The 18,568-nt window shown below is 38.8% G+C and overlaps 1 protein-coding gene across 3 annotated transcripts in view; it reads left to right on the forward strand.

Annotated features, from left to right (window-relative positions):
* LOC123313066 (UNC93-like protein) overlaps positions 1-18,568 on the forward strand; it is a 270,739-nt gene that overhangs the window by 223,075 nt on the left and 29,096 nt on the right. The gene's annotated exons all lie outside the window — the stretch shown is intronic.

Raw genomic sequence — 18,568 nt, forward strand, 5'->3', positions numbered from 1 at the left:
AGATAGTGTACATAATATAATTAATCTACATATATATCTGCTAATTTACAACAAAAAATTATATATTGATAAATATTAAGTCAAACACCCATTTTTACATACGTTGGAAAGGGAATAAGTTGGATAGGAAAATATACTGATATCACCATAGCCTGTCAAAAGTGGCCGCAAGTAATTTTCATTGATTTAATCATTATTATACAATGGTGAAGAGTTGAGGCTTAGCCTATAAACTTACAAAAAAAAATAAGCATATTAAAAATGCACCAAAAAAGTGAAATACAAAGTAAAGAAAGGAAACTCTCAACACCACAAGTAGAGGGATCACACCCACCAAAAATTTTCTGAATCTTGAACAAGGCTCTTTTGGCCTTGCTCACCGTATGGAGAATGTGGTCGGACCAACTTAGGTTCTCCGTCACAATAACACCAAGGTCGGCATGACTACTACAAGTAGCGATGGGTTTGTTGATAAGGAAGTACTGACGGCGAGGATTGTGAGCACCCAAGTGCAGAACAACACTCTTCTCATAGTTAAGAGGTAACCTCCACTTTCGGCACCAACGGTTCAATTTCTCCAAGTCTTCTTGAATCAGACGAGCTGCCACGTTGGGATTCCCAAACAATATGGTATCATCGGCAAATTGAGAACACCGAGATTTGAAGATCCTAGGTAGATCGGGAGATGTACAGGAGGAAAAACAGTGGATCCAAAACAGAGACCTGCGGAACTCCACTTCCAACAGGTTTTGCCGAAGAGACATATATATCGACACGAACTTGAAAGGATCGATTGATTAGAAAAGCTTTAATCCAAGAAAAAAGGAGGCCACCGATTCCAAGATGTTCGAGCTTGTGCAGAAGAAGATCATGTGGAACACGGTCAAATGCTCTAGAGAAATCAAGGTCAACAATGTCAACTGGGGAAGCTTTATCTCAGACCAGAAATAAATGCATTCAAGCAGGTTAGTAATGACTGATTTGCCAGTGAGGAAGCCATGTTGACACTGTGGAATAAGGTTGCTGCTAACTGCAAACTGGAGGACACTTTTCGATATAATTTTCTCCCATACCTTCGCCACAACCGAGGCCAGACTAATTGGACGATAATTTTCTGCGTTATGTTCATCTCCTTTTTTGTAAATTGGAGTTACAAGTGCATTACGCCAGGCAGGATCACACGAGATGTTTCTAGAGAACGTGCGTATATTATAGAAAGAAGATAGGAAAGAGGTCGGGCACACTCCTTTAGTACTCTAGCAGAAATACCATCGGCACCAGGAGAAGAGTTAACGTTGAGAGCTGAAAAGTGGGCTTCAACGACTGCGGAAAGTAGACTCGGTTATTTCCAGAAATTCCTGTCGAAGTTCAATGGTGGAAGTTGGTGGGTCCCCCTTGTGAAAGAGGCTGCAAAGGTTTCAGCCAGCACGTCCGCTGTCTCCTCGGGGCCGGAGCAAGGAGTGTTGTTAGAATTAAGAACCAACGGTATGTCGACTTTAGAATAAAGGGCTGATCTCACGTATTTAAAGAATTTTTTATTGTTCTTTGAAAGTATAAGCTTGGATTTGAAGTTCTTTTTGGCATCTGCAATTACTGAGGAGAGTGAGTTGGAGAAACTTCGATGATCTTCTATTCTGGAGGGGATTGAATCGGACGACGTTTCATATTGGGTGGCGCTCTGGGTAAATGTATAGTACCCAGTAGAACATGCCAATATTGAATAAAGTTCCATCAATTCCAAACGTTCTCCACCGTAGAAAAATGCTATGTTGCTCTGATGAGGCCAAATGAGGCCGAAACCATGGTCAGCATCTGCTTTTCTTCGGTGGAGCGTACTCCATTTGGGGCCTTGACGATGGCAAATTGGCTAGTTCAATTCGGAACGTAACACTTGTTGATATTCATATCGTCGGGTGGTATGCACCCGACGCATCCTTATTGTTTGTGAAAACGTTGGCATATTCTCACTAGTCCTGCACCGATGACCACACGACTATCTTGCCAATCTTTTCGAGACAATTGGGAAGGCGAACGTTGAACAAGCGTGCTTCTTCAAACCTTCCTTGTACATTTTATTTATTCATTCATTGTTCATTAAGGATGAACTTGTACAACAAATCAGGTCAATCAATAAATCCATTTAACAACTTGAACACAAACAAAAGATCTCCTAGATTCCAATGAGGGCAAGCGATGAAAAGATCTCAGTGCAATATATTATATATGTAATCAATCCGCCGAGATGAAATGCCAAGTTTGAATGCGCACATACGTATAAACCTATTCTGAATCCGCTCAAGAACTGCAATATTGGTGACATAAGATGGCGACCACACAGTTAAAGCATACCCAACAATGCTGCTAACAAATGAGTAGTATATTAATCTCAACATTTCAACAGTGAAGGACTTACTATTATGCTGAATGAATCCTAGCAATTTCATGCATCTATTAATTACATCAAACATATGATTGCCAAAAGTTAACTTGGAATCTGAAGTATATTCTATAATAACCTCAAATTCTTTGCTCATGACTGAAAATTTTTTCATGCGCACTAGAATAAGATTCTCGTATTTCATGTGCCAATTAACGAAACCAAATCAGTATCAAATTATACCACATGGCGAAGAGTATTTGTATATCTTATTTACAGAATTAAAGTTCAAGTTACGAAATACAATTTTCTATATTTTAAACTGGAATTGACATTCCAAACATAACAAGTATTGACGAGGATTTTCAAGTAAACCCCGATACAACATAAACAATAGTTTTTCTACCTCTCAGTCAGAACTCTGAGAAACATGGCGACGGACTACGTCGGAGATTTGCGTGAATTCGACCCCGCAAATTCGGAATGGTCCAAGAAAAGGTTACAATCTTATTTTGTTGCAAATCAGATTGAGGACGCAAATCGCAAAAGTGCAATATTGTTGAACATTTTAAGTGAAGATGCTTATAGATTACTTTTCAACCTTTGTATTCCGGATGAACCTGAAACGAAAACTTTCAAGGACTTATCCGATGGAATCACAGAGTATTACAAACCGAGTTGCAGTGTTTTTGGTTCAAGATGCAAATTTTATAACGCAAAAAAATTCCAGAATGAATCACCTAAAGAATGGGTCGCACGAATAAAAAGTAGGTGGCTCCATGCCAATTCGAAACGAACGAAATGAAAGTGTTATTGCGTGATATTTTCATTGTGGCTTATAATAAAGGTCCAGTGCAAGATAGGCTGATGGAGGAGAAGAAAACCATAACCTTTGAAGAAGCAGTGGAAGTAGCTATCATCAAATAAGTAGTTCAACCAACGTCTTCAAGTTGTAATTCAGAAAATTTTATGAAGATAGAAACGGAATTACATTTTTCTACCTCCAATAGAAAGAATAATCCATCCGGAATGGTTCTTCAACTAGTGGCGCAGCAGGAGCGCGAGCATTTTCATCGCAACAAGGCAGGAAAACTACATTGTCACAGCAGTTTTCTCACTCTGACAAGTTCGCAAAATGCACCGTATGTGGTAGACGGAATCACACACCAGATACGTGTTCTTTCAGAAATTATATTTGTCATAATTGTAACAAAAAGGAACATCTAGCACCAATGTGTTATGAAAAGAAAAATTCTCACCGAGGATCTCGAAATTACTTAGAATCGATTGAGGAAAATTCATTATTTAGTTTAGATTCAAATACTAGACCGATTTTAGTTGAAATTGTTAGAGTCATTCGGGGCAACTATGCGCACGTTTTCCTTTCAAGCCATACTCTGTTTCAAATTTTGAAGCTAGGAAAATTAAAACATATTCATAAGAAAGAGAATTTTCTAATCTATAAGAAAACATCAAAAAGCAAACAAACAAAAACGTTTTCTTTCCGCAAAAAGAATTTAATAGAGAAAGTCGGAGTGCGTTCACATGCCCCGTATTGCGGGTAAGTGTGCGCACCCTCACGGGGTAAGTGAACGCAGTGCTTAGTGAACCACACAATCAAAACAAATTACCAAATAATGTCATCAAAATGTTACAATATTAGAGAAATGCTGTTTATTGTCAAAACAGAAGCGCTTTTTTACAAGCAGTGCATTATTGTTCGTGCCACAATTCTTGGTGAACACAACACTTGATACATTCCCCTGTTGGTGGCTCTTCATATTTTTCTGAACAAATAGGACAATATTGATCGAGTCTTAACCAAGAAAATCAACAATGTCATAATTCATTCCTCACTGAACTAAAGCCCATATAATGAATCTATGCCCACACTTACCCGCTCACACTTTCCCCAGTAAGCCAAAATTTAAATTGACGTTCTTATAGAGTTGAGCAGCTAAGAGAACCTTACATTTTTTATTATAGATTCAGATTAATATGCCCATGATCGAATAAGATATTGTTTAACACTGAGGGACTCGGAATTTGGACCTGGCAGAATGTGCAGAGATGCTAAAAATTAACAAAAAAACTAGTGAATTTGACTGATTGCAAATTAAAAGTTAAAGAAACGTAGCACGGCGCACTCCTATGAAAAACTAATATGGCTATTCTGCGCCCTTGCTTCACCCAAATGAACCCCTCTTTCATACATTGCATAGTCGAGATATACGCACTACGCACACTTACCCACTGCGCTCAGTTACCCCGAATGACTCTATAGATGAAATTTCTCATATTTTCAATTTAGACACTGGTTCTAGTTTCACTGTGATTTCCGAGGGGTATAATTTCGAAAATTTTTCTAAATATAAATTTGAAAACAGATAAAATTTTCAATTTGTATAATGGAAATCACATTATTCCATTTGGTATGTTTGATTGTACAAACAACGTAATTTGGACATATACGTGGTTGAAAATGCTACAGGTCCTCCTCTATTGGGACGTGATTTTTTCAGCTTGTTTGATTTGAATATTTCCAATACTCATTTTATTGAATTTACTTCAGATTTGAAATATCTCGTTGATAAATTTAAGTTTGTTTTTGAGCCGTTGAGCCTGGTTTGGGCAAATTTACCACGGGTTCTATTTCAATAAATTTAAAAACAGATGATGTTACACCAAAATTTTGCTGTGCTCGCCCTCTTCCTTTCGCAATTAGGGAAAAGGTTGAGGTGGACTTAATAGATTGATTGATTTGGATGTTTTGGAACCTGTTGATTATAGCCCATGGGGGAACACTTATTGTTCCTGTATTAAAAAAAGATGGTTCCGTTCGGATATGTGGTGATTTTAAGGTTACTTTAAATGCCTATATTGAGGTTGATCAATATCCGCTTCCTCGAATTGAGGAATTATTTGTTACTCTACAGGGCGGAGTAGAATACACCAAACTTGACTTGGCAAATGCTTACACACAAGTTTGCTTAGATGAGAAGTCGAAAAATTTTGTAACTATTTCAACCCATAAGGGATTGTTCCGTTACACTAGAGCTACATTTGGAATAGCTTGTATTCCCGCCAAATTTCAGAAAATGATGGATTCCTTGCTAAGTGGACTGTCTGGCAGAACCGCTCACTCCATATCGAGAAAGTTTCTCAGCAAGCGAATAAATTACAGAAGTGGCTATGAAAATGAAGATTTAGAAGAACTGGTTGTGTACATCGAATAAAAAAGAAATGAACCATAAATAGATGTTCAAAAAAATCAAGTCCACCAACAGTAATCAAAAAGATATTCAGAAGCTTGAAGGAGAGAAAGGCTCCCGGAAGCGATAAACAACGAAGTTGTGTTGAAGAAAATACACAGAAAAGGTATAATTGTTCTCACAAATATTGCAAACGGAATAATGAACACTACTCAAAAAAATGGAAAACAGAAGAAGTCATAACCTTCAACATTCGAAAGAGATAAAAAAAAATGGAAAACAGAAGAAGTCATAACCTTCAACATTCGAAGAGATAAAAATTTCCACAATATTGCAGACCGATAAGTCTGTTGTCAGTGCTAGGAAAGGTTATCGAAAGATTCAGGAAGGTAACTGAAGAAACTGAACACTTGAACCTCATACCAGCAGAGCAGTTCGGACTGAGAAGAGACCATTCAACGGAGCAACAATTAATTAGACTCATAGAATGACTCACATGATGACAGAGTGTGGCCTGAAAGATTAATATAGGTATAAGATGAGATGTGCTGGATATTCGATCAAACTGAATCTGAATCTGAAAAACAGAAGATTTCACCTGAAGGTGGAATGAAAATGCCAAATGCCTAACAATCAGATATATTGAAACGACAGTGCATCACGGGTAAATAATTGGTCCAATACTGTTCAACATGTACATTCACGATATAGGTTCCGAATAATCCAAGAACTATGCTAACGCTTTACACCGAAAATACTGGAATCGCATACCAGAAGTCATCAAAGCCGTCGACAAAACAAATGAAAGGAAAGATTAAACTTAATATGGTAATACCCTAGTCAAAAGACTAATTTGAAAGAGTCATATCAAGCAAGCCATCCATAAAGTTAAAGCAGCGATGAATAGACTCTCCCCTTAGGTAGAAGGAGCCATAGGGGTTCGCGGCCTGAAGCCATATCGAAAGACTTCAGGACACAGAAAACAAGCTGTGCTTGAGTTTGTCAGGTAGAGAAAGATTTATCGAGATTTCAAGTGGAAAAGCATCACCGAATTTATGAAGAGAAAAGCAGAGAAATTATTCGAAACAACAAAAAATCAAGACCTCAGGAGTCTAATGGACTACGACGTAGGGGAAGACAAAGGATGAATCAGAATATACAAAAGATCACCGAGAGATCAATTGGAGAGAGATTAATTGAAAAATTCCATGAAATGAAAACACAGGACAAACACATAAACCCCAGCAGGATAGTGTGCCAGAAGAAATGAATCGATTGGGAGACCAAAGGTTTATAAGCAAATGGCCGGAAACAATGAAGACGCAAAGGTTAATGTTTTACTGGTTCTCGAGCTCAGGAGAGTAAGAAAGCCCACACTATCCCCCTGAAGACAGGTGTGGTTCGTCTTTTTGGCGATGTTCCCTTGCTATAAGTAGAAAAAATAAGGAATGTGAAAATATTTCAGGAAAAAAGGTTCATTGTTGAAAATCCCAACATGCAACTTTTCGGCAAAAATTGTTATGATTAGATCCCGATAAACATCTAATACGACATAGCGGTGAATAACCATTTAAGTAGGTATAGTACAAAATGAATAACCATGAAGGGATTATCATGATAGTCATAGTAGAAATCAAGAAGTTTGATATTAGTTCCTTCTTCACAACACCGAGCCGAGACAAACAACATAATCTCACCTTGGAAAATACGAATAAACGAGATGAATAAATCTAAGGTATATAAATTTTTCTACAAGCGTGCGCGTTCAACCTTTTTCCCGCACGCATTCCAAGTTGCAAAGAGTCACTTTCCCCAATGGTGCGGGAAAAACGCCTGCTATTTCTTGGATTAGCAGGGGTTTTTCCCGCACGCAAATATTATAGAGTAAATTAAATTCTATCATGTTTCTATGCACAGAACGTCAACGATGAGAAACCCATAGTTACGACATGCAGAATTACGTCTGTCATTATATATGAATTAATCAAATGAGATATGATATGTTTCGTGAAATGGATACATTTATATATTTCAAGCGCTTGTAGAAAAAATATTGTTCCTAACTCTTGCGGAAAGTGTCTTGCCCGCACTCAACTGCTTACCCGAACTCTGCTTCGCATCGTTCGGGCAACGGCAGTTTCGTGCGGGCAAGTATCACTTTCCGCACTTGATAGGAAAATAACTATTTCCAATGATATAATCAATCAATCTGGGGAACTGGAATAACAGGGTGGTCTTTCAGTATTTTAGGAAGACACCCCGAATAATTAGAATCTATTATAAATTAATAATGAAGGAAGTTCAAGACATGAGTGTTACCACCGTCAAATATGGCGATATTAGGTGAGATCCAGATACCTTTCGGACTTCGTGATCTCACCCTCGTCTTCTGTTAAATAGATTTATTTCAACATGAAGTAATCTGGTGGACCAAGTCATTATTAGACATCTAGGGTTTTATTAGAAGATGCCTTATTGGATAATCCTTTATTGGAATTAGTTGAGATCTGTTTCTGAGCTAATATGGCCTTTCCTGATGAGTTCTTCAGATTTCAATCGGCAAGATTGGCATACATAATATATATTTGACATTCTTTTTCAATTAGAAATAAACTTCATTTTTATATTTCATGGGAGGAACTGATTTTCTTTACAAAAGAAATGAGGTGAATGGTTATTTGGGTATTTCAATTGAATGTTTAATTTACATAAAGAAGATATATTTCATTCAGTTGAATGTCCTGAACGTGAAAGAGTCTGGGTCAGTCGATCAGAGTAACGGAAGATGAGAAAAAAATGGTTGTTTACAATTTCCAATAGATGCTCGGTTTTTTGTTATATGGTCTCACTGAAAGCTTAAATCCCCAACGTTTCAGTTCATGCTTCGGGGGATGCAAGGTTTTTTACGCTATAAATCTGTTACGGTCGGAACGAAACAGAAAAAGTTAGTCGTAAATTGAATTTAATGGAGGACGGGTGGACCTCAATTAATTGAAGGAATGGAAATTGGGTTATGAAAACTTTTCTCTTCAGACAATTGCAAACGACCTCGTTCGTTGGAATTATAATCGAAAGTTTACGAGAAATTCCGTACATAGAATTCTTAAATTTTCATTAATTCCTCATTCTTCAAATATCATCACTTCCGAAAGGAGGCCAATAAAGATTATTATCATTGTATCTTATTCTTATTTCCACTTAAGTGAGAAATCATTTTCGCCAGAAACGGTAAAGAAACAACTTGATCTTCTTCAGGTTGGTTTAGCTCCTGGACCTGATGGCCTCTCCAATGGATTGTTGAAGTCTTGCTCGGTCTCTCTGTCGGTTCCTCTATCGATGATTTACCTTGAGTCATTGCGGTCTCATATTCTCCCTGGCCCATGGCTCAAAGCTACAGTAACGCCTGTTTTTAAAAAAGGGGACAAACTTTCAGTATCCAACTACCGCCCAATTAGTTTAACTTGTGTTGCGTCGAAGGTTTGTGAAAGTATTATTGCTTACCAGATGCTCGATTTTTTGTTGGGAAACAGTATTATTCCAGATTGTCAGCATGGTTTTCTCCCTGCCAGGTCTGTGTTGACCAATCTTCTTACATGTGTCAATGATTGGACTAGAGCTGTGGATGTGGGGAAGGCGGTTGATTTCATATATCTTGATTTTTCCAGGGCGTTCGATCGGGTGCCTCGAAGACTACTTGCAAAGGCTCGGCATTTTGGTATAGAGGGGGACTTGCTTTTGTGGATACAGTCTTTTTTGACTTCAAGAGAGTTCAATGTGAAATTTTCGAGTGGCACAACAGCTGATTCACCTGTTGCTGGCGGAGTGCAGGGTTCTGTTTTGGGACCTTTGCTCTTCTTGCACTATACTGCCGATCTCCCATATCTGATGAAATCTTCATGCTCTCAATACGCAGACGACACGAATATTTACAACAACCCTGTCACCAGTTCTGCTACAATTCAAAGAGATTTGAATATAATTTCGGACTGGTGTAATGATTGGTTGCTGCCACTGAACATCCATAAATGTGAGGTGCTACATGTTGGTAGGAATAACCCTCAGCATGTTTATTGTTCAGCTGGTATTTTTCAGCTGGCCAGCCTTTGAGAAGAGTGGTTGAGCATAACGACCTGGGTGTAATCGTTTCCCGAGATTTCAGTTGAAGTAAGCATATTCAGCGCATTGCATCAGAAGCTAAACAAGTCACTTTCCTAATTTCGAGAGCTTTTAACGGATGTAATCCTTCTCTTTTGGTGTAGCAGGGAGAAAATCTGCAAGACAGACGAACACACCCTCTCCTGAGGGGAAACAGTATGGGGATTCTCACTCTCTTGAGCTCGAGACCCACTAAAAACCCTTAACTGCTTCTTCATAGGTTCCGGCCATTTTGCCTATTAACCAGTTAACTCTTATGGTTTCTGGACTCTCACACGATCATAGTCATGTTGATAGTTGTATGCTGCCTATAGCTTTTATATGTAGGTTGAGCTCTTCTTTGGTTACTTAAAATCGTCAACTGATCTCTCGGTCTTCGGTGGTAGGTTCTTGACCTTCTAGCTTCTTCAGTTGGTTCGTACTCGACTAATCTTCGTAGTTCCTCATTTGGATGTTATTTGGCTTTGTCGAATATCATTTCCTTTCTCTTCATAAATTCTGTAACTGGTTCCCATTTCAAGTCCTTGTAGATTTGTTTGTTCCTAACAAACCAGGGTACATCCATCGCCATTCTAAGGAGTTTATTCTCAGTGGCCTGTATTCTCTTGATGTGGGTCTTGGCTGCGAAGCCCCATGCCGCCGATCCATAAGTGAGTTGTGGTCGCGCGATAGTTTGAATCATCGTCAACTTGATGTTCTTATTCATATGACTTCTTCTGCCTATAAGTGGATAAAGTCTACTCATTGCGGCTTTTGTTTTATCAACTGCACATTTGATGTGGTTTTTCCATGTAAGTCCTCTGTCAAGCTTCACTCCTAGGTATGTTGCTTCATTTTTCCATTCAACCTCTTCTCCATCAACTTCAAGGTTTTCTTCCATCCTCAATCTTCTCTTTTGCAGTAATATTGCTTGAGTCTTTCTTCCATTGATTTGGATTTTCCATTCGATGCACCATTTGATGCACCATTTGAGTAATTCATCAATGGCTTCCTGCAGTCTCTGGTGTATGATCTCTGGGCGTCGATGTCTGAACGCTACTCCTGTGTCATCTGCGTACAAGGTCAGCATATTTCTAGCATTCTTCGGGATATCATAAACGTATATTACGTAAAGCAGAGGTCCAAGTACTGATCCTTGAGGCACTCCCGCTTCCAATTGTCTGGTTTGAGAGGTTGATCCATCTTTCTTCACATAAAAGTTTCTATTCCTCAGTTCCTTATAATCTTGCATGGCTTGGTGGAATATCCTGCTTTTTTCATCTTGTAGATTAGGCCTTCGTGCCATACTCTATCAAAAGCTCTCTCGATATCCATCAGAACTAATCCTGTGGCCTGTTTGGTCTGCATTCCTTCGGTGACGTATTCTATGAGCCGTAGCAATTGGAGTTCAGTCAAATGCTCTCGTCGAAATCCAAATTGTTCGGGTGGAATTATCTTCAACATTTCTGTTTCCTCATTCAGCCTTTTAGCGATAACCTTCTCGACGATTTTCCCTAGTGCTGATAGTAGGCTGATTGGTCTATAATTTTGAGAAAATTTTCGTTCCTTTCCAGGCTTGTTGAAAACTATCATTTCTGCAGTTTTCCATTTCTTTGGGTAGTATTCGGTCCTCATCATTCCGTTTATAATATTCGTCAAGGCTGCTATTCCTTTTCTAGGCAATTTCTTCAACATATAATACGTTATCCTATCTTCTTCCGGCGCTTTCCTGTTTTTCAATTTCATTATGATCTCTTTGATCTCTGTTGGTGAAGCCGGTTTTGGAATGATTTCGGTTTCCGGTGGTTCCATCATCAGTTCTTCGTTTGCCTCCACTTCTTCTTCTAGATCTTCATTGTCATCATCATTTCTGTAGTTTATTCTGGCTTCTCTCTCAATTGAGTCAGCAAGTGCTTCGGCTTTTTCAAGTCTCGGATATACCATCCCGTTTGCTCCATGCAGTGGAGGTATAACTGTCCGTTCTCATCGTAAGCGTTTTTGCATTTTTCAAGCCGAGTGATCTATTGTATTCAGTTCACTTAATCTCTGGTACCATCTGTTATTATGCAGTTCTGTTAAAACATTTTTCAATATCTGACTATGCTTATTCAGTTTCTTCTTGTCTTCTTCTCTTTTTGTTGTTTTGTAGATTTTTCTGAGTCTTCTGTTCGTTTTTATAAGTTCCTTTATATCCCTTGGCGTATCACCATGTGAATGTTTCGGAATTGGTTTCCTTATTCTTTTGGTGCTTTCTTCATAGGCTTTTTTTATTTGGATTTCCAATTTTTCAACTGCTTCATCTAATTCATCCCGGGTCTTTATTTGGGGAATTTCAGTGATTTTCTCCTGAAATAAATTCTTATATTTCTCCCAGTCTGTGCGATCCTTGGTTTGTGTATCTTCTTCGTTTCTTGGGCCATGTCCCACTATGAATTCTATGGGATTGTGGTCTGAAGTTCCGTCTTCTATTGTTTCAATGATGATATCTTCAATGATGTCTTTCATTACCACAATGTCCAGTACATCGGGTAGTCCATTTACTCTTGGTATGTAGGTCGGTATATCAGATCCTATCACAACTGCACTAAGTTTTTCAGCATAAATCTTCAGTTTTCTCCCGTTGGTATTTTCCACCCTACTGTTCCATTCCTGCGATTTGCAGTTAAGATCACAAATTATGATTTTCGGGTGTCTTCTTTCTAGTTGCATTTTTAGATCCTCTTCCAGTATGTCCTTATCCGGTGATTTATAAGTTGAAATAATCTTCACTTGTCCTCGATTGGTATTCACAATAATCGATATTGCTTCTACTTCTTGACCATTGAATATTTGGTCGAAATGGTGATCCATATTCCTTCTAGCCAGTATAGCAACGCCACCTGTGCTATTAGGTCTATCATTTCTGTAGAAATCGTAATTGGGAAATGCTATCCGAACGTTGGGCTTAAGTCTTGTTTCTTGGGGAGCTATGACATCCGGTCTCTTCTCTTCAATCAGTTCTTCGAATTCGGGTCTGCGGGCTCTCAATCCTTCAACGTTTCAAGAGACGATTATGAGATTGTTCTTTATCGTCGTATCAGCCATTAAATATTCTTAATAATTTGCTGCAACTTCTTCTCAATCTCTTTCTCCAGATTCTGCATCATCGTGCTGAAGAGGTTTTTCGTGAACTTATCCAGTTCCTCAATGATTCCAGAAATTCCTTTCCTGGTTTCGGCTTTTTTGACGGTTTTTGCCTTTTCCGTCTTTTTCTCTGGTTTCTTCGTCTCTTTGACTGCAGTTTTCTGGGTTTTCTTCACTTCTGAAGAGTTTTGGGCTGGCTTCGGAGTATTTTGTGTTGGCCTCGAGCTGGTTTGGTTCGATCTTGGCCTTTTTGGTCTTTTTAGTGACCAATTTCCATTCGCTACATCCCTTGTAGCTGGTTGGATGTCCTTGCTCTCCACAGAGAACACAAGAAGCACTTCGCTTCTCGTTCTCCCTGGTAAGCGTACACTCCTTGGAGATGTGATTACCGGAGCATTTCACGCACCTCCATGGAAAAGTGCATTTACTTTGGGCATGTCCATATCGCTGACAGCGATAACATTATCCAGGCCCGGTCTTCCTTCTCTTAGGTTCAACAACACAGTTCATGTTGTAGAGCCTTCTCACCTCGAAGATACCCTTATTCTGGGTTTTAACCAGCAATAAGGGCATCGGCCTCTTTGTTATATTTGAGGTCATCCTTATGACCTCAGCATCGACGATCCCTTGATCCTTGAGGTCGTCAAGGATCGTCGGGATATCTGCATCCAGCGGTAGATATCTCACTACCGCGTAGATTTTCTTCTCTTACTCCCGTTAAAGAGTGTAAAACTCCCTATTCATTTTAAAAAGGAAGTCCGTCATCCTTCTGTGGTCTTCGGTGGTTTGTGAGACGACCCTAATTCCGTCCTTCACAGTTGTCGCTCTGCTATAGTTAATGCCGTTTCGCATTAACGCGTTGGAAATTGACGTCCATTCTGACATAACTCTCAGCGTGACTGGGGGGATATTTTCTTTCCTCTCCTCCTCTGGAGTGGTTTTCTGTTGGGCTGGGGTTTTCAAGACTCTTTTTTTGTTCGAGTCTTCATTGGACGAGGAACTATCCTTTCTCACTCTTTGGCGGGTGGGGAACTTTTGTTTTGAGGGGTTTTGACCACTTCCATCTTCAGTTTTTGAACCGGTTAGGTCACTTCTTCGACATTTTTCAAAACAATGTTGTGTTTGAGTGCTTTGGAGTAAGGACTTTCCTTATTTCCCTCCTGCAACACGAGCCTCTCCCTGAGATTTTTAATCTCAACTACGCATCTATCTAGCTCATTCACCCTCGCTTTCAAACTTGCGTTCTCCTTTCTCAAAATATCGTGTTCGGACACGACACAAGCAATTCCTAGGGCGTCTTCTTTCATTACGGAATCGCAGACCGAATGGTCAGACATTTTAAAATCTAATTAATAATTACTATGCTACTCAAAGCAATTTGTAATAAAATTTTTCAAGACAAAAAAGAAAAATATATCTCGTGCATAAAAACAAAACGACTCATCAAAAATTTTCTACGCTATGAGAAAAATCAGGAGAAAGATACGAAAAATTAGCTCACCTGATGCTTTCTGCAGAACCAACGATCTACACCGATCTGGACTCTGGGGATGAACAACAACTTCGAAAATTTTAACGAATTTAAATTTCGATAACACACACACGTATACAACCTAAACAAACTTCACAGACGGAATCAGAAATTCCGTAGCTTCGCTAGTGTAAACTTTCACTTCGACTTTCTCTTCCACTTTCTCTTTGAAAAATGACGTATCGCACTGGTATCATTCATCACGTCTACTCGCTTCGACGTTTCGAGGTGAGCTGGATGTAATTTATCCAACCAATCATGGAGTTTGCAGGTCCTCTTTGGTATCCCAATTTGAGAGGTGATGCTGAGTTACTGGAGTCCGTCCAACGAAGGGCTTCCTCGTGTTTTCTATGGCCGATCTCGCCCGGATTATCTTGGTAGATTGCAGATCTTTGGTTGGAGCACTTTCGAGAAACGTCGGGAGAGAGGAGACCTGATAATAGCATACAGAGCTGTAAACAAACTTTTGTACGGAGTGAACACTTCAAACGTGTTCAGGCACCAATAACCATAGAGGCCACCATTACAAGCTCCATAAGGAAAATTTCAAGACTATCCCGCGGCAGTGCTTTTTACCGAACAGAATTTTTCAGGTTTGGAATGCACTTCCATCAAGTGTAGTGAAAGCGCCTAGTGTGAATTCGTTTATTTGGACTCGTGGAGTGGACTGTTTCAGGTTTAGTGTTTCTTCTGGGTTGTTCTTCTGCTATTTGGATGATTTTTGTTGTTTTCTGTTTCTTTTTTGTTTTTTTTTGTAATAATGTTCATCACAGTGTGACATGGTTTAAAGTTTAATTTTCTGAGCCCTTATAGGTATTAGCCTTGGCTCTTATCGAATTCATAAAAATAATAATAATAAAAGGATCTGGAAGATTTGTGATATAGGTCCTCCTGAACAGGTTGATTAACGAAACTTGATTTTATTTATTTTTACTGGTATTCAAAGATAGAGCAATATGAAGCAGTTTTCAAAAACAAGAATTTTTCTGGGACGATTTGAATTATTTTGTTATTCAAAAATGATGAATGATTATCATCATCGTCGGAAGAGTAATCGGAATAACAACGGCAGAGATAGATTATCGAAATATGTTGAAATCCTCGATGATATGGCTTTAGATTTTAAAAAGATATTTCTTGAATAATTATAATAACCTTCCATATTATTCGATTATTCCAACCAAATTACAATGATCTCTAAAAGTCCCAAATACACAAATAAACTTAACCACGCAGCGTGGATTCTTTTGAGGTTATGTTTCTGTACATTATACTATACATACAATTCATGTAATACTTACTAATTAATATTATTTGGTTACAATGAAGAGATCGATCCTTAATTCACAACCAGAACCAACACAGAAGTAGTTAATATTATACTTATCACCAATCAACTTTCAATTCCGAACTGTCCACAGTCCAAACTACGAGGAAAATGGAAATGGCGGCAATATGAAAAACGTGAATTGTATATTGTTTATCTGGAATATACCTCCCAAGGCAAATTACGCGGTGTCTAGAGAAGATATCCACACGTTCACATTATTTTCAACTCGCCAGTACCTCTCAGTAGGTAGACGAAGAAATGCCACAGATGGCACAGATCAGAACAAATAAAGATTTCCAATAGCCTTTGGAGACCTCTTTGGGAAGTGAATATTACGTTTCAAAAACACATTCTCATGCCAACATTTTCGAAACATTCCAAAACATCCCAGGGATGTTTGTGTTCGCTAGGATGTTTATCCTCTGAATGTTAGCAAATTCTAAGTGGAAATGTAGTGTGAACTATGTGGTGTCAAGATCAAGGTAGATAAAATCACTTACTGTGTGTTGAGTGTTTATAGACCTCCATCAGGTGATGTAACGATTTTCATGAATATTCTGGAATATGTTCTTGTTGGACTATTATGGAACAAAAATTTCGACTTCTTGTACGAAGCAAAAAATATCAGACCTCAGACCAGATGAGAGAGTTTTGTAATGGCTCATAATTGGATATGATTTAGTATTGAGGGTGTACATTAGTCAACGTCCACTCTCAAGGTCAGGTAGTGGAACACCTAGCGGTGACGCACTTCGCTGTAGGTATATAAAATTACAACATATTCTACAAGTATTTTGTTATAATTGAAAATTATTATTATGGATAACATAACTCTCCAAACCCACATAGAAAACTCGCTGCACCTCAATAGAGACGGCATCGCAGTTGCATTAGATATGGAGAGTGCTTTCTCATCTCCATGATAAATCGGTTCTTTCGAACTAACACTCTTCACAGCTGGAGTTTATCCAAAAATTTATTTTGGAATCCTTAAGGACAGGGATTTAAAAAAATAAATACCATAAGGAAAGGGACATCATTTTCTCATGAAATTGTAGAGGAATTTTTTTATATTTAAATGTGAGAATTGAAGAAAGGGGTTGTAGCCTTAACTGGTATCTTTTAATCATTTTTAGTATTTTCTCTAATCTTTCGTCGAGCATTTGCTAGCCGTTCTCAAAATTCACCCAGTTTATTTTACCGAAATATTTACACTTCTTTCAGCGAAAATTCGATTGGTAAGAAGCAAATCCACATGGAAAACCCATTTCAACGGCAGATTTCAATGTTTTTTTCTTTTCCGATGCTTCGACCGGCACTCGCAGTCCACTCCAGAACATGATCTTCCCTTTTCATATTTTACCCCCCTCTGTTCTTCTTTCAACTAGTGATTTTCAAGTGTGTCCTCTTTCAGTCTCGTCACGATTTTGAAATTTGAGAATATAAGTTGATATAATATGGTCCGATGAAAAAGTTATTTATATTTCGAAAAAACACAATTCCCTATTTTTCTCATCGAATGAAAATCTTTGGAGTTTGTAACGCCTTTTCCTTGGTGTACTCGAGCGCCAGCTATTCTTTAATGGAAAATAGCAAACCTACCCTGGTAGCTACTAGCCGAAGACAAGGTTCCTCGGTGTCTGGGATGTTAGCGACAACCAGTGAAAGTCAAAATCAACGCACACAAATTATATTTGTCGACTCATAGAAGGAAACACAAATGGCACTATTATAAAATTCGTACAGTGAAAGACTCGAGATCAGTGAATTTACAGGGCAAAACGGACGGAATGAAACAGGATCCGATCTCAAACGATATACGGGGGTTTACGGACTTTTTCGCCAGCCAGTACCTAAGACGCACACTTAACGGACAAATATCGGACTTCAGCCAGGTTAGGAGTAAAGAATGACGACACAAAACTACGACGGCTCACCCTTAGGCGCGTACGGCACTCCCCGGGTATCCACACCAGCAGAGTGCCTCCCTAACCGTTGGGGTGAACACGGGGAAGAAATAAAAAAAAGAAAATGAGGAAAGGGTGAGCCACCCCAAAGTGCCTTCGGTACCCCCCGGGTATCCACACCAGCAGGGTACTTTAATGACAATAGGGGTGAAACTCAGACTGTGGCATAGGAGTAGTGGAGATAGGAGCTGAAGTTCCAACAGTGAATAATAAAAAAAAACGGAGTGTCGTCTTACCTCTGGGCTATATTCGGCCACTTACACTCGCAAAACAGAAAGAATCGCGCCAAATGCGGTGAATAAGAAAAGAAAGAAAAAGAAAATTGGAACTCTATTGGTTAAAAAAAAACTAAAAAGCAATCTTCTGATTAATTCGGCGGACGGCACTAAGCAAGTTCTCGTAACAAGTGAATAGCAAGTCATAAGTGAAGTAAATCGTAAGTCAAGCGTATGTAAATCGTAAGTGAATAGCAAGTGAAATAAATCGTAAGTGCAGTGGCCTGCGGGGGAACATCTGATTTTATACCCACAGGGGGGAAGGGTGCGGAAATCAGATGTGCCCCGACAGTCGAAATTCGGTAAAATATGCGTCGATGAAGACGTCTTAATTTCTACTTATCTGTGCTAGCGAACAAAACACTCGGTTATCTTCTAATTCAGGATGTTTTATACAGTGCGGCATCGTTTTTCAGACTGAAAACGGAATAAAAACAGTGCGTTATGTTTACAATTCCGAACGATATCGGAATCCTGAATTGGAAATTTGAAAAGATTTCTCGGAAAATTAATTCAAAAACATAATTACTCAGGAATGAGAACTAAAAGAATTATTTTAAAATGAGGGGGTAGGTTTGAAAACTACCCTACAAGTTCATAACAATTTTTCTAGACAATA

The sequence above is a fragment of the Coccinella septempunctata genome, chromosome 5 (assembly GCF_907165205.1).
Source record: "Coccinella septempunctata chromosome 5, icCocSept1.1, whole genome shotgun sequence".
NCBI lineage: Eukaryota > Metazoa > Arthropoda > Insecta > Coleoptera > Coccinellidae > Coccinella > Coccinella septempunctata.